This window comes from Hemitrygon akajei, chromosome 4, assembly GCF_048418815.1.
Source record: "Hemitrygon akajei chromosome 4, sHemAka1.3, whole genome shotgun sequence".
Taxonomy (NCBI): Eukaryota; Metazoa; Chordata; class Chondrichthyes; order Myliobatiformes; family Dasyatidae; genus Hemitrygon; species Hemitrygon akajei.
The window spans coordinates 169,784,386-169,809,857 of NC_133127.1; the positions used below are offsets into that span (position 1 = coordinate 169,784,386).

Below are 25,472 nucleotides of genomic sequence, written 5' to 3' on the forward strand. Positions count from 1 at the left end.
CTCCTCTCCTTTCCACCATCTCCCCACCCCTCTGATTCCTCCACATCCCCTCCACCCTCCCCTCTCTCTCTCTCACATCTGCAAATGCACATACAGCTGGGGTGATTGATGGCAGGGTGGTGGGGGGGAGCGTGGGTGGAAGAGGGGTAATGAGGAGGAGAGGGAAGGAGATGGTTCAGAGGGAGGGAGAGGGCAGTGAATGGGAGATGGAGGGAGCAGGAAGAGAGGGGAGGGAGAGTGAAGACGGATGGAAGAGGAAGTGGAGTGTTGAGGAGAGGAGAGGTGGAGGGGTTGGGGAGGGTTTAGAGTGACAGATTGGTTAGGGTAGGGGTATGAGGAGGGAATGAATGGGAAGCAGAAGTGGTGGGGGAGGGCGAGGAGGGGAAGGAGTGTGGGGAGTGAGCAAGATGGTGGAGGTAGATGGGCACTGAGGAGCGGGAGGGAAAGATGACGTTGAGGGGAGGTGAAGGAGGGGGAGGGAATGGGAAGTGGATGGTTGAAGGGAAGGGAAAGGCAGGGGGATGGAAAACAGATTGAACAGACTGGGAGGGGAGGGGAAAGGGTAGGTTGAGGGGGTGGGTGGGTGAAGGAACAGGAGGGGAAGGGGAAGTTTGAGGGTGTGGGTGAAGGAACAGGAGGAGAAGGGGTTGGTTGAGGGGGTGGGTGAAGCAACAGAAGGGGAAGGGGTAGGTTGAGAGGGTGAGTGGATGTGGAATCAGGAGGAGAGGGCAAGCGGGACTGAGTAGGGGGATGGTAGGAGTGGGAAGGGGAAGAAGAGGGTGGGGTAAACGGCAGGAGCGTTGCAGTGGAGATGGAGTGAAGAGGAAGAAGGAAAGGGAGAGGGGAAGTGGAGTGTTGAGGGGAGATAGAGGGGAAGGGAAGGTGGAAGGTTGGCAGAGGGAATGGAGGGGGAAGGGGAGGGAGGCAGAGGGGTAGGAGGAAGGTTTAGAGGGGATGGAGGAGTAAAGGGAAGGGGAGGCTTGAGCGTAAGGGAGGGGCAGGGGAAGGGGGTGGGGGAGGTGGAAGGGGATGTAGGGGGTGGGGAGGGGGAGTGAGGAGGAGTGGATGGGAGGAAGATGGAGGGAGTGTTCCCTGATGAGGTCCCAGACCCCCCCCTATACTCCCCCCACCCCTCTGCAATCGGCCCCATTCCCTGCCCCGGGCTGGGGGTGAGCGTTGAGCTGCTGAACCTGCAAGAAAATGAATCGTTTGATAGAATATATCAACGTACTTGAAAAATAAATTTACTTTGAAATCTGCTGTTTGTAAAATATGTATTGATGTGAAAAGGTCTCAGTGAATGTCTGAGAGTGGAAAACACTGGTGTTCAGTCCCAGTGCCCCTTGCCAGCCATGAATCCCCACCTCAGTCTGTCCCTTCTGCCCAGCTTGACCCATCTTTCTCTGTCGTTTCCTCTCCGCCCTGTCTAATCAAGCTCGTATCAACCTCCGTTTTCAATATAGCCTATGATTTGTCTTCTGAGCTATCTGTGGTAACGAATTGCTCAGATTCACCAGTCTCTGGGCAAAGAAATTCCTCCTTATCTCTATAAATGCACGTCCTCTGTTATGAGACACCTTTCACACATGATCATGTCTCCCCTCAACTCATTAGAAGAAAACCCAATTTTGTTTGACCTCTCCTTAAACAGTAACTTATGCCTTTAATCGAGACTGCATCTCAGTGAATCTCTTCTGCACCCTCTCCGATGTATCACTGTTACGGTCGATTAACGGTAATGAGAAATTTATCTGAGAGGAGCGGTCCAACATTCATTGAAATGGGACACTTGCCAGGATGACAGCAGAGCAGCGATGACTGGAGTTTTGTGGGGCAACTTAGAAGGTGGAGGGCAGATGTGTCCTGAAGATGAAGTATTCTAAAGGGAGATGAGGCAACCTTGGCTGACAAGGGAAGTCAGAGACAGCATAGAATCAAAAAGGAGGGCATACAGTAGTAGCAGAAATGAGAGAGAAGCTTTACAAACCAGTAAAAGCACGCGAGAAACAATGAGGAGAGAAAAGATGATATATGAAGAAAGCTAGCCAATAATAATAAAGAGGGTGCCGAAAGCTTTTCTTCCAGATATTTAAAGTGTAAAATCAAGGCAGAGTAGACTTTCTTTAATTTTTATTTTCAAATAAAGAATATACAAGTCAGGGGAGGAGTTTAGCAAACCGATAATATAAAAGACATATAAACAGCAATAATAAAAACAGAAAGTATATAATGTCAAATTCAAATAGGTAGAATATTACGCTGTTATATATACAATGGTCAAAAAAAAAACTGCAACTCCTCTTAGCCATCATAAAAAAAAAAGATTGCAAATTTTGTTTGGTAAAGAAAAAAAACCCCACTAACTAAACTGAAATTAAAAAAAAGAGAAAGTGGAAAAAAAAGAAAAAGAAAGATTGGATTGTTCAATTGAGAACGAAATTTTTTTAAAAAAGAAGAAAATAAAACATCCTTCCAGTCATCTCCGAACCTTCACGGATAAGGATTTCTCCCAAAAGAGAATAAAGGAAATTTTATTCATATGAAAATATTGAATAAAGGGTCGCCAGACTTGTTCAAAATTAAAGGATGTATCAAATGTCCTGCTTCTAATTTTCTCCAAACTTAGACATGACATGATGGAGGAGAGCCAATAAAAAACAGTAGGTGGGTTAGATTCTTTCCAGTGTAACAAGACAGCTCTCCTAGCCGGTAAAGTTGAAAAAGCTATCACATGTTGGCGGAAGCAGACACTTTGCTTGCTTCCTCTGGAATAATCCCAAAAATTGCTGTAAGTGGATTAGGTTGAACATCCACATCTATAACTTTATATAATGTTCCAAACAAATCCTTCCAAAAATTGTTTAAACTTACACATGACCAAAACATATGAGTTAGAGTAGCCACTTCTGCCTTACATCTGTAACAAATAGGGCTTATATTAGGAAAAATATGCGCCAATTTATCTTTGGACATATGGGCCCTGTGTACTATCTTAAACTGAATTAAGATATGGCGTGCGCAGATAGATGAATTATAAAATTTAAATAATAAATTTTACTGGATTGATTGTCTGAAAGTGAATGTTGAAGTTCTACTTCCCAGATGCGTTGAACCCTATCATTAGGCGACATGCAAGCATTCATTAACTGTTTATAAATGATAGGTATTAATCGTTTTTGAAAAGGTTTAAGCTGAAAAATAGCATAAGCCAAATTTAAAGAGCAGGTTGAGGGGTGATTCGGTAAAAAATCATGTACAAAATTCCTAACCTGTAAATATCTGAAAAAATGTGTTTTAGATATATCATATTTATCCATTAACTGTGAAAAGGACATTAAACAGTCTTGTAAAAACAAATCTAAAAAAGTTTTTATTCCCTTAATTTGCAAATTAAAAAAGCCTTATCCAAAGTTGATGGTTTTAAAAAGAAATTAGAATAAATATTACTCGAAAGTAGAAAATCATTTAATTCAAAAAATCTACGAAACTGAAACCTAATTTTTTAAGTATGTTTAACAATAGGGTTAAGAGCTTGTCTACCTATTCTGGAGAGCGAAAACAGAAGGGGATCTCCTAATAAAGAAGCTAACGAAAACCCCATTACTGAATTTTCCTCCAACTATAACCATGAAGGGCGATCTTGGTCATCTATATCATAAATCCAAAAAGTAATGTAATGAATATTAATTGTCCATGAATAAAATCTAAAGTTTGGTAAAGCCAGTCCTCCATCTTTTTTTGATTTTTTCAATAAAAGTTTATTCACTCTAGAGCTTTTATTATTCCAAACATAAGACAAAATCAGAGAATCTATTTTATCAAAAAATGTTTTTGGAACAAAAGAGGGAACTGCTTGAAATATATACAAAAATTTTGGTAGAATAACTTTTTATAGCATTTATTCGACCTGTCAATGACATCGACATAGGTGACCATTTAGAAAGTGCCTGTTGAGTATATTCAACTAAAGGGAAGAAATTATGCCGATATAGATCTTTAAAATTTTTAGTAATTTTGACACCCAAGGTAAGTAAAATGTTTTTTGGCAATATTAAAAGGTATTTGATCACAATAATCAGAATGGGAAAAAGGGAATGGTGAATAAACTGAATAAGAGTTTTGCCAGCGAGGGTGAGAAGTGAGTGTAATCACTGTTGCCAATGAGAAGCTGAAATGTCGAAGGTAGATAAGTCATCTAGATCAGTTGGACTACACCCCAGTGATCCGAACGAGGTATCTGAACAGATTGAGGAGGCTTCAGTAATGATTTTTCAAGAATCAGATTCTTGAACGGTTCTGAAGGACTGGAATATTGTCACTTTACTCTTCAGAAGGGTAAGAGGTTAAGGAAAGGAAATTATCGGTCAGTTAGCGTTCCTCAGTGGTTGACAGAACATTAGAGTCCATCATTAAGGATGAGCTTTCAGGGTAGCTGCTGGCACGCAGTAAAATAGGCGGAAAGAAAGCGGCAGAATCAACAAAAGAGCTGTTGTTCACTTGGATTTTAATGAGGCCTTTGACAAGATGCCACTCATGAGGATACTAAAGAATATAAGAGCTAGTCTACTACAGGAAGATCCCAAGATTGAGTTATAGAAAAGTATAGCACAATATCGTATCGCCTCCAATCGACCTGCAGAGGGACCATTGCCCTCCATACCCCTGCAATGCATGTACCTGTGCAAGCATATCTTAAACATTGAAGTCAATCTCCCAAGCAGCAGTTACGTTGGCAGCCCAATTCACACTCTCCTGACCCTCAGAAGAAGATGTTTCTGCTCATATTCCCCTTCAACATCTCACCTTTCACCCTTAACACATGACCTTTGTTTATCCCAACCAACCACAGTGAAAACAGCCTGCTTGTATTTACCCTATCTTTTCCCCTCATAATTTTTATACTTCTATAAAATATCCCGTCAATCTTTTATGTTCCAGGGAATAAATTCTGAATGTATTCAGTCTTTCCTCCAATCCTCCAGACCCAGCAAGATCCTTCTAAACTTTCTCCATACTCTCTCAATGTTATTTACATATTTCCTGTTGAAAGGTGACCAAAATTTCTCTCAATACTCCAAATTAGGCCTCAACAATGTCTTATACAACTTCAACAAAACATCCCATTTCCAGTACTTCAATTTATGAAGGGCAATGTGCAAAAGCTCTCTTTACAGTCCTATCTACGTGTGAGTTATGGACCTGTATTCCCAGAGCCTTCTACAGTTCTCCTCAGTGCTCTACCATTCACTGTGTAAGACGTAACCTGCTTGGTCCTACTGAAGTGCAACACCTTGCACTTGTCTGTTTTAAAGTCCATCTGCCATTTTTCAGCCCATTTTTCCAGCTGGCCCAGATCCCACTGCAAGCCAAGATAGTCTTCCTCGCTGCCCACTACACCCCCAATCTTGGTGTCACCTGCAAATTATCATCCAGATCATTGATACAGATGACAGACAATCCCGATCCCTGTGGCACTCCACTAGTCACAGACCCCCGGTCAGAGTAGCAACCATCTATGAACACTCTCTGGCTTATCCCACAAAGGCAATGTCTAATCCTGTTTACTAACTCATCTTGAATGCCGAGCAACTGAACCTTCGAGACCAATATCCCTTGCAAGTCCCTATCATGGGCCTTGCTAAAGTCCATGCAGATAACATCTACTGCCTTTCCTTCATCAACCTTCCTGTTAACTTCCTCAAAAAACTCTAAAAAAATTAGTCAGACAACCTACCACACACCAGGCTGTGTGGACTATCCCGAATCAGTTCCTGACTAGTCACATCCCTCCCTCTTTGTTGTGTCTAAAACAACAGAACCCCAAAATCACATCAGTATTTGTTCTGGCGCTCTGGTTCCCACCACCCTGCAACTCCAGTTTAAATCACCTATGAAACATGAGCAGACCTTCTCACTAGGGTATTAGTGCCCTTCCAGTTCACTCGCTAACCGGTTTCTCTCTACAGGTCACACGTTCCCTGGAGGAGAGCTCAATGATTCAAAAAATCTAATGCCAGCCCTCCTACACCATCTCCTTGACCATGTGTTAAACTGTATGATCTTCCTGTTTCTGGTCGCACTAGCATGTGGAAAAGGTGTCAATCCTGAGATCACAAACCTGGGTATCCACGGATCTGATAGAAGTAGATGAGGAGTTTGTGCAGGCATTGCTCATGATCTTCAAGAATCATGAGATTCTGGAATATTTTTGTAGGAATGGAAAATTCAAAGGTCACTCCACTTTGATGAAAGCAGGGAGGCAAAAGGCAGGAAATTATAAGCCAGTAAACCTGACTTCAGTGGTTGGTAAGATGCTGTAATCCATTATTAAGGATGAGGTTTCACAGTAGTTGGAGACACTTAGAGTACTGTCAGCTGTTTCAGGCCCCTTATCGAAGAAAATAAATGATCTGTTGATAGTGGAAATGGTCCAGAGGAGGTTGACAACAACGATCCCAGGAATGACTCACTTTGAAGAACTTTCTACAGTTCATGTTCTCAGTATTATTTCTCGCACAGTTGGTCTTTTACAATTTGTTTTTTTGTCAGTCTTTATGGGAAGTTTTTCATAAATTCTGTTGCATTTCTGCATCTTCCTGTAAATGCCTGCAAGAAAATGAATCTTAATGTGAAATACAGTGCCTTGAAATAGTATTCAGTGTCCACAAATACAGTATTTTCAAATGTGTGTATACTGTGTCCGGTTGTGGCCTTTTATATATTGGTGAGACCCGACGCAGACTGGGAGACCGTTTCGCTGAAAACCTACGCTCGGTCCGCCAGAGAAAGCAGGATCTCCCAGAGGCCACACATTTTAATTCCACGTCCCATTCCCATTCTGATATGTCTATCCATGGCCTCCTGTACTGTCAAAATGAATCCAAACTCAGGTTGGAGGAACAACACCTTATATACCGGCTGGGTAGCTCCAACCTGATGGCATGAACATTGACTTCTCTAACTTCTGTTAATGCCCCTCCTCCCCTTCTTACCCCATCCCTGACATATTTAGTTGTTCTTTTCTCTCTCTCTGCCCATCACTCTACCTGTTTTCCATCTCCCTCTGGTGCTCCCCCCCCCCCACACTTTCTTTCTCCTGAGGCCTCCCGTCCCATGATCCTTTCCCTTCTCCAGCTCTGTATCACTTTTGCCAATCTCCTTTCCAGCTCTTAGCTTCATCTTACCCCCTCCGGTCTTCTCCTGTTATTTTGCATTTCCCCCTTCCCCCACTGCTTTCAAATCTCTTACTCTCTTTCCTTTCAGTTAGTCCTGACGAAGGGTCTCGGCCCGAAACGTCAACAGTGCTTCTCCTTATAGATGCTGTCCGGCCTGCTGTGTTCCACCAGCATTTTGTGTGTGTTGTACAGTATTTTCATGTCATTTTCTAAATATTTTGAAGTAGAATTTATTGTGCTAATCTACAGAACATTGTGCATCATATAAAATCGAGAAAAATTCCAAAATTTGGAAGTGGTCCCCCAATCTGCATCGGGTCTCACTGATGTAGAGTAGGCCGCACCGGGAGCTTAATTTACAGTCAATCAAAAGAATACATCAGTGTACTCTATATGAATTCTTCTGTCAGTGACGATCAGGGACTGAAACACAGTTTTATAGTACTGTAATCGTATTGATAGTGTTCTAATTTGTTCTGTATTTCAGTGAAATATACAGTTTGTTACTCAGTTAAACAGTAGTTTGTCTTTTTTAAACTATTTCCATGAAAATTTGTTTAATTGGGTAACCTCTTAATTGGATCAATGTGTACCAGTCCCAATATGCCCTAATAAACCAAAATCTACTGTAATTGGATAGGCAGGGCCTATTTACGGAAAATCAAAGTAGTTTTGTGCATAGTGGGTCATGTCTAACCAATCTTAAAGCTTTCTGAAGAGCAAACAAGAAATTTGTGTCAAGAATCTTGTGACTGGTGCCACAGGGATCAGTGCTGGGTCTGTTGTTGTTGTTTGTATCTACAACAACAATCTGGGTGATAATGTGGAAACTTGATCAGCAAATTTGTGGATGACACCAAGACTGGCAACAGAGTGGACAGCGAGGAAGGATATCAAAGGTTGCATCACAGCAACTGGGAGGTTGGTGAGGCTGAACCTGGAGTATTGTGAGTTGTTGTGGTCATCTACCTATGGGAAAGATATCTATAAGTTTAAAAGAGTACAGAGAAAATGTACATGGATGTTGCCAGGACTTGAGTACCTGAGGTATGGGGAAAGGTTGAAAAGAGTCATAGAGCAATACGGTCCGGAAACGGGCCCTTTAGTCCAACTCATCCATGTGGACCACAGTATTGTCTCTGTTAGTCCCAGTTACTCATGTTGAACAATAGGCCTCCAAGATCCACCCTTCCTGTAACTATCCAAATGCTTCTTAAATATTGCAATTGTACCGTCTCAACAAAATTCCCTGGCAGCTCATTCCAAGTACTCAGCATCCTCTGTGTGAGAAATTACCATTCAGCTCTCTTTCAAACCCTACCCACTTATCTTGTATCTGTGCACCTAGTTTTGGACTCCCCCGTTCAAGTTCAAGCTTACTTTAGTTATTATTGAATCATACATCAAAACCGTCAAATGAAACAGTATCATCTGAGGCCAAATTGCAAAAAATACATAGCACATTCAGGACTGCAAGCTGCCGTACAGATGCACAAAATAAAATTATACGTATACAGCCCAGTTCCCTCAGTGACAAGTGTTGCAAATTGGTGGTGTGCTTCCTGGCAGTGCGTAGATGAACACACAGACAGGACGATGACTGTCAATCTTATCCATATTGCTCCTGATTTTCTAAGCTTCTGTAAAGTCCCCTCACAATATCCTTGCATTCCAGGTAATAAAGATCCAGTGTAGACAACCTCTCGGACACTCAGGCACTCTAGTCCAGGCAATATCCCTGTAAAAGTCTTCTGCTCCAAATCCAGTTTGACATGTTTTTCCTTTAAGAAAGTGACCAAAACTGTACACAATACTCCAAATGCAGCCTCACCACTTGGTTCAGACTTCATTCCCTGGGAAGCAGGAGATGAGGGCCGATCTGATCGAGGTATACAAAATTATGAGGCTATAATAACTAAATGCAAACAGGCAGCTAATAATGCAGAGGAAGCTTTTTCCTCTCAGGTTGTGTGAGAATAGAACAAGAGATGATAGATTAACGTGAAACGTGAAATATTCCAGGGGAATCTGAGAGCATGGCCTGGATGGTGAGGATCGTCGATGATGGGTGCTTATTTCTTACAACAGTACTCCATGTAGGTGTGCTCAGTGATGGGGAGGGCTTTAACTATGATGGACTGGGTTGTATCCATTGATTTTGTAGGCTTTTCTTCTCAGGGCATTTGTGTTTCCATAGCAGGCCAGTCAATATACACGCATCTATCAGCTTGTCAAAGTTTTAGATGACATGCCAAATCTTAGCAAACATTGAGAAAGTAGAAGTATTGCCATGCTTTCTTTGTAATGGCACTTAATTGTGAGACCCAGGACAGATCCTCTGAAAAGTCCAGGAAATGAAATGTTCTGACCCTCTCCAACTCTGATCACCGATGAGTTCTGGCTCATAGCTTCTCCCACTTGTAGTCAATAAGCTAGTTCTAGCAGACTTGATGGGCTGATTGGTCTGATTCTGCTCCAATGTCTCATGGTGTTCTGATCTTAGTCCATGCAGGCTCTAAGGTAATCACATTTCCACACCTGTTTCCCTCTAAACGATTCCCGTTCACATTCCCTTTTGTTTTTTCTTCTGACAACCTGCTGTCAGGGAAGCTCTACACATGAGTGGTGGGGTCAAGAACAGGAGAATGTAGAATGAAGGGTCTTGGCATGAAACATCAACAGTTTATTCCCCTCCACAGATACTGCCTGACCTGCTGAATGCCTCCAGCATTTTGTCTGTGTTTTCTGTAGAAAGAAGATGTTTGGTAAATAAACTAGGAGTGATGAAAGGTAATATATTTTTACACTTCAAATATTTAAGGTCTGGAGGTAAATGGCTCTTAATAGTGGAGGCAGATCGATATCTCGTTTAGCACCCATGACTGACAGTGTTGCACAGAGCCCCCAGGAGTGTGACACTCACAAATGGTACAGGATTTAAATTCTGTGCCACTGAAGGGACAAGGTTGGCGAATGTCTCAAACCTTCCAAACACAATTTTAGCACTGAATCTCCCTTAACCAGGAGAAGGGGCAGGGGAAGTGGACAATACCACCTCTACCATTCCCAAGGTCACCATTGCTACACCACCATCAAGAATGCCTACCGTGCTCTTCCACGCCCTCACTTTGGGAAGTCTGATCACCTAGATGCACTTCTACTCTCTGAGTATAGGCAGAGACTGAAGACTGCAGCACCAGCAGTGAAGACCAAGGAGGTTTGGACAAGGGAAGCACAGGAGCGCCTACAGGACTGCTTTGAATCGATGGACTAGACTGTATTCAGGGATTCATCTTTGAATCTGGATGAGTATGCTGCAGTTGTTACCGACTTCATTAAAACCTGTGTGGATGAGTGTGTGCCTACGAAGACTTACCGTACATTCCCAAACCAAAAGCCATGGATGAACCAGGAGGTACATTGTCTGCTGAAGGCTGGATCTGTGACATTCAAGTCTAGCAACCCAAGCCTGTACCAGAGAACCAGGTATGATCTACGGAGGGCTATTTCAAGGGCGAAGAGACCATTTCAAATGAGGTTGCAGGCGATATCAGATGCACGGTAACTCTGGCAGGGACTGCAAGACATTACTTCCTACAAAGCAAAACCCAACAGCATGAATGGCAGAGATGCTTCACTACCAGATGAACTCAATGCCTTCTTTGCACGCTTTGAAATGGAGAACACAACTACAGCTGTGAAGATCCCTGCTGCAGCTGATGACCCTGTGATCTCTGTCTCAGAGGCCAATGTTAGACTGTCTTTAAAGAGCGTGAACCCTCGCAAGGCAGAATGTCCTGATGGAGTACCTGGTAAGGCTCTGAAAACCTGTGTCAACCAACTAGTGGGAGTATTCAAGGACATTTTCAACCTCTCACTGTTACAGGAGGATGTTCCCACTTGCTTCAAAAAGGCAACAATTATACCAGTGCCTAAGAAAAATGATGTGAGCTCCCTTAATGATTATCGCCCAGTAGCACTCACATCGACAGTGATGAAATGCTTTGAGAGGTTGGTTATGACTAGACTGAGCTCCTGCCTCAGCAAGGACCTGGACCCATTGCAATTTGCCTATCGCCACAATAGGTCAAGGGCAGGCACAATCTCAAAGTCTCTCCACATGGCTTTAGACCACCTGGGCAACACAAACACCTACAATTCCACAATCCTGTCATTCCCACAATCCTGATTGAGAAGTTACAGAATCTGGGCCACTGTTACTCCCTCTGCAGTTGGATCCTCGACTTCCTAACTGGAAGATCACAGTCTGTGCGGATTGGTGATAACATATCCTCCTTGCTGACGATCAACACTGGGGTGTTGCAACACCCTCAGGGGTGTGTGCTTAGCCCACTGCTCTGCTCTCCGTATACACATGACCGTGTAGCTAGGCATAGCTCAAAATGATCTACAAATTTGCTAACGATACAACCATTGTTGGTAGAATCTCAGGTGGTGACGAGAGGGCGTATAGGAGTGAGATATGCCAACTCGTAGAGTGGTGCCGCAGTAACAACCTGGCACTCAACGTCAGTAAGATGGAAGAGCTGATTGTGAACTTCAGGAAGGGTAAGACGGAAATGGGGGACGTCACATGATGACGTAGGATCGAGACATGGAAATCCAGCTCTCCCGTAAAAAATCAGTAAATTAATGTTTAAGTGAAGAAAAGTTAGTAAATACTTTCTAAAAGTTACTTATAAACTACTCCGGATTGTTTCAAACTATGTCTCATAAACAGAAGATGAAGAAAACTACTACCGTGAAGACAACTCAAATTGGAACAGAATCAAGGCCCACTGCTGCCAGAGAACCGCGGGCTCAGGTGCATTTTACCTCCGGTGATACAGAACAGGAAACTGTGGCAACATCGACCATTTCTAAAGAAAAAGACCAACGAGAACTGCGCAAACGTGAAGGAAAGGGCATGCGCAAACACGAGCAACCTGAACTACAAATCCCAGTTACGATTGAAACTGGAAGTGAAAGTGAATCTGAGGCAGATTCAGATTCTCTGGAAAAATCAGACAAAGATGGAAGTAAAAGTTTTTCTGGAAATATAGAAAAAACTTTGATGCATATAATGCATAAATTAGAAAAATTAAACGCATTTAAAAGAAATTAAAAAAAAATAAATATGGAGATTATGTTTGACAAAATGATAAAAAGACAGGAAAAAATGGAAAAGTGAATTATAGACTTGGAAGCTACAACGGAAGATATGGCTGAAAGAATGAATAAAATGGAAGATAATATCTCTGCCAGGACATCAGAAAGAAAACAATTGTTGGAAAATGTGGATAAGCTTGAAAATTTTAGCAGACGAAACAATATTAAGATTGTTGGACTTAAAGAGAATATAGAAGGAGAAGATCCAATGAAGTTTTTTCAAAAATGGATCCCTGAAAACTTGGAAATGGAAGAAGAAACTCTAATTGAAATTGAAAGGGCTCATAGAGCCTTAAGATCAAGACCTCAAGCTGATCAAAATCCACAATCAATTTTGATAAAATGCTTAAGATACCAAGATAAAGAAAAGATCCTGAAGGCAGCTGCCCAGTGTGCCAGAAAGAGAAAAGGGCCATTGATGATAGAAGGGAAAGCAGTTCTTTTCTATCCTGATATAAGTTATAATCTTTTGAAGAGAAAGAAGGAATTTAACCCAGTGAAAAAAGCTTTATGGGAAAAGGGTTATAAATTCATAATGCATCACCCAGCAACACTGATGATTTTTTTGGAGGATGGAAAAAGAAGATTTTTCACCGATTATCGAGAAGCGGAGGAGTTCGCACAAAAACTCCCAAGTATTCCCTAACTACACATACAGATTTCCAAGCGTAATGGATTAAAGATGAAGACAGAGACAGTGAATGGAATTGATAGACATTTAAGGATGATACAGGGGGAGAAAGGCAAAATTTGAGAAATATTAATTGAGAGTAGTATTTTTTTTCTTCTCATATATATACTTTTTTATGTCGCGGGGGAGCTGGGGGAGCTTTGGATCGATTGCTACGGGATTCATGTGTGTAATGGAGATTGCCATGACCCGTACAACAGAGAGGGGTAATGTTGTGTTATTTCTTATCCACAACATTGGTAGGGGGGTATTTTGTTATTTTCTTTATAAGCTATTTTTCTTCTATCTTTTTTTGCCTGGAGGATTGGTGGGGACGCACATAGCAACATGGAGAATTTTAAAAAGATTCCCCAAGGTACCAGGAAAGTTGAAAGATTAGGTATTATTATAGATTGGAGTAACCTAATTAAAAATAATGACTAATTTACTGAATTTTTAAAGTTTTAATGTTAATGGGCTTAATGGACCGGTGAAAAGAAAAAGAATCTTAACATACATTAAAAAAAATGAGAATAGATATAGCTTTTTTTTTACAAGAAACACACTTAACAGAGATAGAACTGTTAACTTAAACTTAACTCAGAAATTAAAAAGAGATTGGGTTGGAAATGTTATTGCAGCTTCATTTAACTCAAAGGCGAGAGGAGTTGCAATTTTGGTTAATAAAAATTTACCAATTAAAATACAAAACATATTAATTGATTTGGCGGGGAGATATGTAATTATACATTGTCAATTTTTTTCAGAACTATGGACTTTTATGAATATTTATGCACCAAATGAAAATGATGTAAAATTTATACAAGAGGTCTTTTTGAATTTGGCTAACGCACATGACAAAATATTAATAGGTGGAGATTTTAACTTTTGTCTAGATCCAGTTTTAGATAGATCAACAAAGGTTATCACAAAATCAAAAGTAGCAAAATTAACTTTATCATTGATGAAAGATTTAAATTTGATTGATATATGGAGAAGAATTAACCCAAAAGAAAGAGATTATTCATTTTATTCAAATAGACATAAAGCTTATTCAAGGATAGATTTTTTTCTATTAACAACGAATATTCAAGACAGAGTGAAAAATATGGAATATAAAGCAAGAATATTGTCAGATCATTCTCCTTTGATAATGATAGATAAAGTGGAATCAATTTATAGATGGAGATTTAATTCATAAAACGTCAAGATTTTTGTGATTTTATGAAAAAGCAGATTCAGTTTTTTTTAGATACAAATTCACATTCAGTTGATGATAAATTTATATTGTGGGAAGCAATGAAGGCATATTTAAGAGGTCAGATAATAAGTTATACTTCTAAAATTAAGAAGGAATATATGATAGAAATAGATCAATTGGAAAAAGAGATTACAAAATTAGAAAAAGAATCTCAAAGATATATGACAGAAGAAAAATGAAGACAACTTGTTAACAAGAAGTTACAATATAATACACTTCAGACATATCGAACAGAAAAAGCAATTATGAGAACTAAACAGAGATATTATGAACTAGGTGAAAGATCACATAAGGTTCTTGCTTGGCAGTTAAAAACAGATCAGACTTCTAAAATGATAAATGCAATTAGAACAAGAGTAAATAAAATTACTTATAAACCTTTAGAAATTAATGAAACTTTTAAGAATTTTTATTCTGAACTGTATAAATCAGAATCACAAAATGATAATGTCAAGATAGAAAGGTTTTTATCACAAATAAGTCTTCCAAAATTGAATTCGGAAGAACAGAAGGGATTAGATATGCCTTTTACATTAAAAGAGGTCAAAGAAGCTCTAGGAGCATCTCAAAGTAATAAATCCCCAGGAGAAGATGGTTTTCCGCCTGAATTTTATAAAAAGTTAAAAGATTTATTAATTCCTCCTTTTATGGAGTTAATACACCAAGCGGAAAGAACGCATAAACTTCCAGAATCTTTTTCGACAGCTATTTTAATAGTATTGCCAAAAAAAGATAGAGATCTTTTAAAGCCAACATCATATAGACCTATTTCTTTGTTAAACACTGACTTTAAAATAATAGCAAAAATCTTATCTAACAGATTATTTAAATACTTACCAAAATTAATACATATGGATCAAACAGGATTTATTAAAAATAGACAATCGGCAGATAATGTAACTCGGTTATTTAGCATAATTCATTTGGCTCAAAAGAGGGAGGAAATGAATGTGGCAATTTCTTTAGATGCAGAAAAAGCATTTGATAGATTGGAATGGAATTTTTATTTAAGGTATTGGAAAAATATGGATTAGGAGTATCCTTTATAAAATGGATTAAAACCTTAAATACTAATCCCAAAGCTGAAGTGGTGACAAATGGTCAAATTTCAACACCATTTCAGTTAACAAGGTCAACTAGGCAAGGTTGTCCGTTATCACCTGCTTTATTTGTGTTGGCGATAGAACCATTAGCTGAATTAATTAGAATGGACCCAGATATTAAGGGTTTCAGAGTTAACCAGGAGGAATACAAGATTAATTTATTTGCTGATGATGTTCTGCTTTATTTAACAAACCCATTGCACTCGTTGCGTAAATGATCCTCTAGATTAGAAGAATATGGGAAAATATCAGGTTAGAAAATAAATTGGGATAAAAGTGAAATTTTACCTCTTACTAAAGGAGATTATAGTCAATGTCGATTAATAACTCAATTTAGATGGCCGATAAACGGTATAAAATATTTAGGTCTAAGAGTTGATAATGATATAAAGAACTGATATAAATTAAATTATTTACCATTATTGAAAAAAATTCAAGAAGATCTTGATAAATGGATGATATTACCAATAACATTAGTAGGTAGAGTAAATACCGTAAAAATGAATATATTCCCTAGATTACAAATCTTATTCCAATCACTACCAATACAACTACCGCAGAAGTTTTTTCAAGAGTTAAATAAATATGTGAAGAAGTTTCTTTGGAAAGGTAAGGTGTCAAGAATATCGTTGGAAAAATTGACATGGAAATTTGATCTAGGAGGGTTACAACTTCCAAATTTTAAGAATTATTATAAAGCAAATCAACTTCAAGATAAATGTTGATGATGAGATAAAGAAATCTTTATTAGCAAAGAGATCTTTAATTCAAAATAGACTTATTCCTTTTACAATGGATAATCAACTTTTATATAATTGGTTTCAAAAAGGGATTAGATATATAGGAGATTGTTTTGAAGGAGGTATATTAATGTCATTTGATCAATTAAAGAATAAATATAAAATATCAAATAACACTCTTTTTTGTTACTTCCAATTAAGGGCTTATTTAAAAGAAAAATTGGGTCAACCAATGTTATTGCCGAAATCTAATGAAATAGAAACTTTAATTCAAAAAGGAAAAACTAAAAAGTTTATTTCTTGTATGTATAGTTTGATTCAAAATTAAACAAGGAATCCATAAGTCAAGACAAAAATGGGAAATGGACTTGAATATTAAAATTGAAGAAACAACTTGGTCAAGACAATGTCTTGATAGTATGACAAATACAATAAATGTTCGGTTAAGTTTAGTACAATATAATTTTTTACATCAGTTATATATTACACCACAAAAAATAAATAAATTAAACCCACATTTATCTGATCAGTGTTTCCGATGTAACCAAGAAATTGGTACTTTTTTACATTCTACTTGGTCTTGTTCTAAAATTCAACCTTTTTGGACAAATTTAAGAGTTTTACTGGAACAAATTATTGGAACACAACTTCCACATAACCCGATATTATTTTTATTAGGCGATATTGAAGGGATAAAACCGAAACCCAAATTGAATAAATATCAGAAAGAATTCATAAAAATTGCACTGGCAGTAGGCAAAAAGGCAATGATAAAAGTTTTTACTAAATATGGAGATGTTGAGGTACGACCCCTCAACATCACAAGGTCACAGTGACACCAGCAGACACATCATAATGAGATGCAACATCACCACAGTATTTAAACTCTGGTCAGCTGGAGACCCGAGTCAGATGTATACAGGACGGATATCATGGATTCTTACTTATCTACACAGATGGTTCGAAAGATCCGGCGACAGCTCGTTCAGGTATTTCTCTTTACGTTCGAACAATGAGTGAGGTTGTGGATGACACAAAAATGAGTGTGTGGTCAGGGTGAGGGTTGTCTGAGGTTACAATGGGATGGAGACCATCTGGCAAAGTGGGCCAAGAAAGGGCAGGTTGAACGTAACTGGACAAGTATGATTTTGGGAGTTAAACCAGAGTAGAACATAGAGAGTAAATGACAGGGCCCAAAGGGAGTTGCAGAACAGAGACACCGAGGGGTGAAGTACTGTGTTCCCTAAAAGTGGTGACACATGTGGACAGGATAGTGAAAAATGTGTGGATGAGTTCTTATGCAGTGTAGATCTGTGATTTAAAATGTTGATGTTCCTGTTGTTGTCTAGTTGTAAGCCAGTGGATTATTTTCCTCTCTTTTGTTTCCTTTCATGATGAGGGGTCTCAGCCTGAATCTTTTACTTAGATGTCGCCTGGCCTGCTGAGTTTCTCCAGCGTTTTCTGTGTGTTGCTTGAATCTACTTTTTGTTTCTTCTCCTTGAGGGACAAGAGTGCTGGAAACAGTGACACATGATTGTGCAGAAGACAACAGAGATTTTAACCGTATGAACCAGCGATGAAGCTGAGAGTGACCACTACAGAATGCAAGCCCGAGACAGCAGGTGCTGACTGCATTCAGTACTCCTCAGGTTGGTACCTCTGCCTCCCTTCCACCTCATTGTGTTAACTCAATTACCACTCCCACAAAGCAAAAGTAATTCACAACTACTTAATGACGGTGTTTGTGAATCACGTTGAACAGTTTCCAGTGCTTGGGTCTCGTATATCTGAGGCAGTGATGACACTTGCTTTCGAGACCACAGCACCCATGTTATTCATGACCTTGAAGAGAACAAAAATCCTCGCTGGGAGGTTTGCAAGAGTTGTTGGGGAGTGTTTAAATTAATTTGGCAGGGGGGTAGGGACTGGAGTGATGTGGCTAAGGATGGGCCAGTTGGTATAGAAGTGGATGCATTGTGTAGTGAGACTGAAGAATGACCGGCAGATGATAGGGCAAAGCTGCAGAGGTGAATTGCAACATACAGGTAGGGGCAGAGTTGAAAATGATGATGAGTACAGGACTGAAGTTGTTACATTGGAATGCACGCAGTATACAGAATAAGGTAATTCATCTTGTAGCACAGTTAGAGATTGGCAGGAACATCATTATCGATGTCACTGAGTTCGTTGCTTAAAGATCATAGTTGGGAACTTAACATCCCAGAATATAGACTGTGTTGAAAGGTCAGGCAGAGGGAGTGGGGAGGCATTGTTGTTAAAAATGAAATCCAATTCTTAGAGAGATGTGACATAGGAACAGAAGTTGCAGAAATTTGGTGGGGGGCGGGGGGGGGTGTTGGGGTGCGGTGGTAGAATTAAGAAACGGCCAGGTCTCTGTTGGGAGTATATACAGGCTCCCAAACAGTGGTCATAATGTGGGATATAAATTGCAATGGGAGATAGAAAAGGCATGTAATAAGAGCAATGTTACTATCTTCGTGTGAGATTTCCATATGCAGGTAGATTGGGAAAATCAGGTTCATGCTGGATCCCTAGAGGGGATGACCAAGCAAAGGATAGTCACAGGGGTCTGGTATCTGCACTGAGTCTGGCTCTGTGACTGAGAAGGGAAGGGGAGGGATGTGAGGAGGGAAGCTGTGGTAATAGATAGATAGATAGATACTTTATTCATCCCCATGGGGAAATTCAACTTTTTTTCCAATGTCCCATACACTTGTAGCAAAACTAATTACATACAATACTTAACTCAGTAAAAAATATGATATGCATCTAAAGCACTATCTCAAAAAGCATTACTAATAGCTTTTAAAAAGTTCTTAAGTCCTGGCGGTAGAATTGTAAAGCCTAATGGCATTGGGGAGTATTGACCTCTTCATCCTGTCTGAGGAGCATTGCATCGATAGTAACCTGTCGCTGAAACTGCTTCTCTGTCTCTGGATGGTGCTATGTAGAGGATGTTCAGAGTTATCCATAATTGACCGTAGCCTACTCAGCGCCCTTCGCTCAGCTACCGATGTTAAACTCTTCAGTACTTTGCCCACGACAGAGCCCGCCTTCCTTACCAGCTTATTAAGACGTGAGGCGTCCCTCTTCTTAATGCTTCCTCCCCAACACGCCACCACGAAGAAGAGGGCGCTCTCCACAACTGACCTATAGAACATCTTCAGCATCTCACTACAGACATTGAATGACGCCAACCTTCTTAGGAAGTACAGTGGACTCTGTGCCTTCCTGCACAAGGCATCTGTGTTGGCAGTCCAGTCTAGCTTCTCGTCTAACTGTACTCCCAGATACTTGTAGGTCTTAACCTGCTCCACACGTTCTCCATTAATGATCACTGGCTCCATATGAGGCCTAGATCTCCTAAAGTCCACCACCATCTCCTTGGTCTTGGTGATATTGAGACGCAGGTAGTTTGAGTTGCACCATATCACAAAGTCCTGTATCAGTTTAGGGGATTTGTGAGTTAGGGGAAGTGAAAGGGGGTTCTGTGGACTGGATCGAGATTCCTGGAAGGTATGTTGCCTCCCGGGTGCCAGGGTCTGGCCTACCTTTGGTCCAGTGGACAGCATTCAGAATCAGAATTAGGTTCAATATCACTGGCATGTTGTGTGTCGTGAAACCTGTTTTTTATGTGGCAGCAACACACAGAATCATAAAAACTGTCAATTACAATAAGTGTGTGTGTATATATATATAATGGTTAAATTAGTTAAGTGGTGCAGAAAAAGTTGTGACCTAGTGCTCAGTGAATGGTAGAGTAATGAGGATTGTGGTAGAACAAAGGGATCTGGCTTTGCAGATGATACAACGATAGATGGAAGGACAGGTAGTTGAGATCAAGCAGGGTGTCTGCAGAAATACTTGGATAGATTAGGAGAAAAGGCAAGGAAGTAGTAGATGGAATATACTGTAGGGAAGTGTCTGGTCATGCACTTTGGTAGAAGGAATTAAGGTGTAGTCTGTTTTCTAAATGGGGAGAAAATTTTAACAATCAGAGGGGTAAAGGTCCTTGGAAGCACTTCTGCAGGATTCCATAATGGTAACTTGAGGGTTGAGTGGATTGTCACGAAGGCAACTGCAATGTTGGCATTCATTTCAAATGGACTAGAATATAAAAGGAAAGATGTATGGTGAGGCTTTATATGGCATTGGTCAGACTGAATTTGGAGTATTGTGAGCAGTTTTGGGTCACTTTGAGAAAAGGTGTGCTGGCCTTGGAGAGTTTCCAGTGAAGGTTCTCAAAAAGGAGTCCACAAAGAAAAGGTTAACATATGAGGAGTTTTAATAGCCATGGAAGAATAACAGTGGATTTCATTGAAACCTGTTGAATATTGAAAGGTCTAGATAGAATGTGAGAAGGATATTTTGTATACTTTCTGATCTAGGGTCAGAGCGCATGGCGTCAGAATAGAGGCTATCCATTTAGAGCAGTGATAGGGAGGATTTCTTCAGTAACAGGATGGTGAATCTGTGGAATTCATTGCCACCGATGGCTGTGGGGACCATGTAATTGAGAATATTTAAAATGGAAGTTGATTGGTTCTTGGTTAGTCATGGCATGAGAAGTTACAGGGAGAAGGCAGCAGGATGTGGTTGAGAGGGATACTCAATCAGCCACGATGGAATGATAGATCAGACTCAGGGTGCTGAGTCGTCGAATTCTGCTCCTGCGTCTTAGGGTCTTATGGTCTCATTGATGATGACATTAGCGAGGCCTCACCTGGAGTATTGTATTCAGTTTTGCTCGCATTGCTAGAGGAAAATACTGCTCAGCTGGAAAGAGTGCTGAGGAGATTTACAAGACAGGTATTAGCACTTGAGAGACCAACTTATGGAGAGAGGTTGGGCTTTTTAAGAGGCCACAGGGTTAAGGTTAAAAAAAAAGATTTACTAGGGTCTGAGGAGAAAATTATTCACACAACAGACACTCCGACAGGTACGTGGATGGGAAAGGTTTAGAGGGATACGGGACAAATTAGGCAGATGGGACTGGCTCAGAATGGGATCCTAGCAACACCACTTCCCCCTCCCCTCTGCTCCCTCCCCATCCATTACCTTGCTCCCCCCAAGTTATCCAAACCAGCTGACATGATTTCCTCAAAGATAATGTTGTCATCAACAGGTCCATTCAAATCCAGTTCCATGATTGGCCTGGGGAGATTGATATTACCAACTGATCCTTCCAGACTACAGCACGACAACTTCATATGACATCGTATTTGGGAACTTCACAGATCCAGTGGTGATTGATTGACAACGGAACATCACCTCTGGTTGGCTTGATGAATATCTTGAGTTCTGTCTCAGCCAATCAGCTGACCAAACAGCTCAGATCCACCCGAGCTGATTTTTTGTTGTACCATCAGTGACTGACCAATCCCAGAGGTCCTCTCAGTGGCTCCACCAGTGACACCAGACTTTTGGCCCCCAGCCTCACCCTACCCTTCCTCCTCACTTCTTCCTTCCCTCCCTCAGATCTTGGCTGTCCGTACTGTGACTGCCTGGATCCTCCAGTGAGGGAACACCTCCCTCCTCCTCCCTGACCCCACCCTCATTTTCATCCCTCCCCCACACGTCTCCCCTCCCTCTCTCCTCAACATCTCCTTCCACCTCCATCCCCCACCTCTTCCTCTTCCCTATCCTATACACATACCCCTCCCTCCCATTTCCTCCCTCCCCCTCCTACACACTTCCCCATCTCCCTCCCCACCTTCCCCCCTAGGAACTTGTCAGGGAGCCCTCCCTCCATCCTCCTCCTGCCTATTCCTCCGCACTCTCCTTCCCTCTACCCATTCCCAACCTCTCCCCCCCTCCCTCCCCATCCCCTCCTCTAACCCTTTCCTTCCTCTTCCTCCCCTTCCCCTACACTCCTCCACTCCCTCCCAATTCCTCCCCCTCCCCATCTCTCACCCGTTCCCCTCCCTTCCCTCACTCTCCCCTTCCCCTCCCATCCTCCTCCTTCCTCTCCTTCTCTCTCCATCCCTCCTGCCTCTGCTCTTCCTTCACCTCAATTCCCTCTGCCCAACCTCTCACCTTCCTTCCCACCCTAACCCTCCATCCCCTCAACTGTATGTTTTTTATTTTGTGTGTGTGTGAGACCTTCCCTACCCACTTCACCCTCCTCCCTCTGCCCAACTCTAACTCCTCCTTACACCCTCCCTCCTACCAATCCCCCCGCTGTCACCTTTTCCCTCCCCTCCTCTTCTTCCCCTCTTCCCTCCAACTTCCTCCCCTCTCCCCCTCCCCACACTGCCACCACAACCCACTCCTCTCCTTTCCACCATCTCCCCACCCCCCTGATTCCTTCCTATCCCCTCCACCCTCCCCTCTGTCTCACACACCTGCAAACGCACATACAGCTGGGGTGATGGATGGCGGGGTGGTGGGGGGGGGAGAGCGGGTGGAAGAGGGGTAGTGAGGAGGAGAGGGAAGGAGATGGTTCAGAGGGAGGGAGGGAGAGGGCAGGGTATGGGAGATGGAGTGAGCAGGAAGAGAGGGGAGGGAGAGTGAAGACAGATGGAAGAGGAAGGGGTGTTGAGGAGAGGCGGGGTTGGGGACGGTTTAGAGTGACAGGAGTGGTTAGGGTAGGGGTGTGAGGAGGATGAGGAGGGAATGAATAGGAAGCAGAAGTGGTGGGGGAGGGGAAGGAGTGTGGGGAAGGAGCAAGACGGTGGAGGTAGATGGGCAATGAGGAGGAGGAGGGAGGGGGAGGGAAAGGTAATGTTGAGGGGAGGTGAAGGAAGGGGAAGGGGAGGGAATGGGAAGTGGAAGGTTGAAGGGAAGGGAAAAGCAGGGGGATGGGAAATAGATTGAGCAGACTGGGAGGGGAGGGGAAGGGGTAGGTTGCGGGGGCGGGTGGGTGTGGAAACAGGAGGAGAGGGCAAGTGGGACTGAGTAGGGGATGGTAGAGTGGGAAGGGGAAGAAGAGGGTGGGATAAAGGGCAGGAGTGTTGCAGTGGAGGTGGCGTGAAGAGAAAGAAGGAAAGGGAGAGGGGAAGTGGAGGGTTGAGGGAAGATAGAGGGGAAGGGAAGGTGGAAGGTTGGCAGAAGGAATGGAGGGGAAGGGGATGGAGGCAGAGGGGAAGGAGGAAGGGTTAGAGGGGATGGAGGAGGAAAGGGAAGGGGAGGCTTGAGTAAGGGAGGGGCAGGGGAATGTGGTGAGGGGGCAGGAGAAGGAATTGGGACGGATGGAGGAGGGGTGGGTGAGGGGGACGGGGTGGGAGGGGAGGGGAGGGGGAGGTGGAAGGGGCTGTGGGGGGTGGGGAGGGGGAGGGGTGGGTAGAGGGGGGGAGTGAGGAGGAGTGGGTGGGAGGAAGATGGAGGGAGGGTTCCCTGATGAGGTCCCAGGCCCCCCCCCATACTCCCCCCCACCCCATACTCCCCCCACCCCTCACCCCTCACCAACCCCATCTACAATTGGCCCCATTCCCTGCCCCAGGCTGGGGGTAAGTGTTGAGCTGCTGAACCTGCAAGAAAATGAATCATTTGATGGAATATATCAACGTACTTGAAAAATAAATTTACTTTGAAATTCAACTTTGAAATCTGCTGTTTGTAAAATATGTACTGATGTGAAATGGTCTCAATGAATGTCTGAGAGTGGAAAACACTGGTGTTCAGTCCCAGTGCCCCTTGCCAGCCATGAATCCCCACCTCAGTCTGTCCCTTCTGCCCAGCTTGACCCATCTTTCTCTGTCGTTTCCTCTCCGCCCTGTCTAATCAAGCACATATCAACCTCCGTTTTCAATATAGCCGATGATTTATCTTCTGAGCTATCTGTGGCAACAAATTGCTCAGATTCACCACTGTCTGGGCAAAGAAATTCCTCCTCATCTCTATAAATGCATGTCCTCTGTTATGAGAAACCTTTCACACATGATCATGTCTCCCCTCAGCTCCTTAGAAAAAAACCCAATTTTGTTTGACCTCTCCTTAAACAGTAACTTATGCCTTTAATCGAGACTGCATCCCAGTGAATCTCTTCTGCACCCTCTCCGATGTATCACTGTTACGGTTGATTAACGGTAATGAGAAATTTATCCAAGAGGAGCGGTCCAACATTCATTGAAATGGGACACTTGCCAGGATGACAGCAGAGCAGCGATGACTGGAGTTTTGTGGGGCAACTTAGAAGGTGGAGGGCAGATGCGTCCCGAAGATGAAGTATTCTAAAGGGAGATGAGGCAACCTTGGCTGACAAGGGAAGTCAGAGACTGCATAGAATCAAAAAGGAGGGCATACAGTAGTAGCAGAAATGAGAGGGAAGCTTTACAAACCAATAAAAGCCAGCGAGAAACAATGAGAGAAAAGATGAAATATGAAGTAAGTTGGCCAATAATAATAAAGAGGGTGCCGAAAGCTTTTCTTCCAGATATATAAAGTGTAAAATCAAGGCAGAGTAGACTTCCTTTAATTTTTATTTTCAAATAAAGAATATACAAGTCAGCAGAGGAGTTTAGCAAACCGATAACATAAAAGACATATAAACAGCAATAATAAAAACAAAGTATATAATGTCAAATTCAAACAGGTAAAATATTACGCTGTTATATATACAATGGTAAAAAAAAACTACAACTCCTCACAGCAATCATAAAAAAAAGATTGGAAATTTTGTTTGGTAAAGAAAAAAAAAACCCCACTAACTAAACTGTAATAAAAAAAAAGAGAAAGAGAAGAAAAAGAAAGATTGGGCAGTCCAATTGTGGATAAAAAAAATTTTAAAGGGAGAAAATGAAACATTCTTCCAGTCATCTCCGAACCTTCACGGATAAGGATTTCCCCCAAAAGAGAATAAAGGAAAATAAATAAATAAATTAGATCATATGAAAATATTGAATAAAGGGTTGCCAGACTTGTTCAAAATTAAAGGATGTATCAAATGCCCTGCTTCTAATTTTCTCCAAGTTTAGACATGACATGATGTAGGAAAGCCAATAAAAGACAGTAGATGGGTTAGATTCTTTCCAGTATAACAAGATAGCTCTCCCAGCCGGTAAAGTTGAAAAAGCTATCACATGTTGGGCGGAAGCAGACACTTTGCTTGTTTCTTCTGGAATAATCCCAAAAATTGCTGTAAGTGGTTTAGGTTGAACATCCACATCTATAACTTTATATAATGTTCCAAACAAATCCTTCCAAAAATTGTTTAAACTTACACATGACCAAAACATATGAGTTAGAGTAGCCACTTCTGCGTTACATCTGTCACAAATAGGGCTTATATTAGGAAAAATATGTGCCAATTTATCTTTGGACATATGGGCCCTGTGTACTATCTTAAACTGAATTAAGATATGGAGTCTGCAGATAGATGAATTATTGACTGAA

The 25,472-nt window shown here is 41.7% G+C and overlaps 1 long non-coding RNA gene across 2 annotated transcripts in view; it reads left to right on the forward strand.

Annotated features, from left to right (window-relative positions):
- The window catches only part of LOC140726930 (uncharacterized), a 29,526-nt gene extending 7,000 nt beyond the window's left edge, over nt 1-22,526 (forward strand). The window contains exons 2-4 of one of the 2 annotated variants that reach the window (XR_012098761.1): nt 17,075-17,107; nt 17,622-17,767; nt 21,265-22,526. This is a non-coding gene — a long non-coding RNA (uncharacterized lncRNA). The remainder of the gene's footprint in view (nt 1-17,074; nt 17,108-17,621; nt 17,768-21,264) is intronic. The other variant, XR_012098760.1, reaches the window with a different exon arrangement.
- The last annotated feature ends 2,946 nt before the right edge of the window (nt 22,527-25,472 follow it).